The sequence below is a fragment of the Aplysia californica genome, unplaced genomic scaffold (assembly GCF_000002075.1).
Source record: "Aplysia californica isolate F4 #8 unplaced genomic scaffold, AplCal3.0 scaffold00189, whole genome shotgun sequence".
Classification (NCBI taxonomy): domain Eukaryota; kingdom Metazoa; phylum Mollusca; class Gastropoda; order Aplysiida; family Aplysiidae; genus Aplysia; species Aplysia californica.
This window is the reverse complement of record NW_004797459.1, coordinates 719,841-721,414: the sequence shown is the minus strand read 5'-3', so window position 1 is coordinate 721,414 and position 1,574 is coordinate 719,841. Positions and strand designations below refer to the sequence as shown.

At 36.0% G+C, this 1,574-nt stretch overlaps 1 protein-coding gene across 1 annotated transcript in view; it reads right to left on the bottom strand.

Moving 5' to 3' along the window:
* The window catches only part of LOC101853620 (centrosomal protein of 170 kDa protein B), a gene marked incomplete in the record, with an annotated part of 149,958 nt that overhangs the window by 113,375 nt on the left and 35,009 nt on the right, over positions 1 to 1,574 (bottom strand).

The following is a 1,574-nucleotide window of genomic DNA, read 5'->3' as shown; positions in this document are numbered from 1 at the left end:
GGGTGAGTATAGGCCGTTGGCCTTCCACTTCCAGTGGAACGTACATTCCTAAATGTATACCCGAAGAGAATAATGTAATATGACTCTATAATGACTATACTTCCTTCTCTTGGGGTGTTAACTGAACAAAGAAAAGAACGAAAGAAATTAAGACAAAAAGATTTTTCTAAGAGAGCGACCAACAGAAGAATATCGATATACTTTTCAGTCAATACAAATAACAAGAAAAAAAATAGAAAAACATTATTTGAAAATTTCACACATCAAGTTGAGTATGAAGCATAAACGTAAAATAGAAGAAAACTATAAAAAAAAAAATTTTAAAAAGAAAAGAAGATCAGTATAAGTGTTGACATAAACAGAACACAGAAGAGACTGGGCTATATCATGTCGTAGCTACACAAAATACAACAGATATATTATACAAATTTTTTTTACAAATATCGGATTTGTTGGATAGGAATACAATGTGTCACTAACGTATGGGGAGGGGGGGTATCCGCTTGTTGTTGTTTTTTTGTTAAATAAATTGTTACAAAGAACCATCGATGAAACAGGGAGAAAGAGAACTGGCAAACACACAACACCATGTATATATAGATAGATAAGACTCCTGCCAACGGGTGACGTACCAGAGTGGGGAACCAGCCGTACAGTCCGATATAATGCAGCTCCAGGAGAAAGGAACAACCATGTTAGATTTAGATATATATCGCTGCGTGCATACTGCACAGGGGTACCAAGCATTTAAACATGACATAACATACACATACACAAGATAGAGGGTATGAGCCGAGCCATGAAAAGGTGAAAATTGTGCCCGCGTAGACTAAAGACTAAGCTTGGGGTGTTACTATCATATTTTTACATGGCCAAAATATTTCCAAGAAAAAAAAGCAATCTCAAATTCAGTGATTACTTCCCAAAATAATCTGGGTTCTTTTAAATGTCTACACTAACTATGAATTCCTAAAGGCAGAAAAAGTAAGGGCACACAGCAACGTTATAGGTGATGTAGCTTAACCATTTGAGGACGCACATTTTGATGAAAAAAATTCCACTGAAAACGAGCTGTTTTGAAACCCTTTAAAAAAGAAGCGTTGCTTCATCATAAATACAAATGAATTAATTGTATTTGCTTTCTCTGGTACTTAAAATGACAGGCAATACGAAGGATACTATGAAATAAGGAAATTCGTGTGTCTGCTTTCTTGGTGTATAATTGTTCGAAACGAGCTGCATTTTTTCCTTTGTATTGCTGTTGATCAGATACAAGTATCTACCACGTCCTTACAGGGTTAAGAAAACAACCCAGGTACTTTATCTATCATAAAGAGAAATGGTAAATAAAAAGGAATGCTTTAGACAACGTAAAGGGAAACAGAAAGCTTCCAGACCCTTTATTTCACTTCTAAAAGAGAGGGTAGAGAGGGGGAGAGATATAAATAGATATATAGATAGAGAGAGATGGCGAGAAAGAAAAGGAAAATTGTGAGAGAGACAAATACAAAAAACAGAGAAAGGGAAAGCAGACAGAAAGGGGGGGGGGGGAGACAATGCCTGAAAGAGAATGT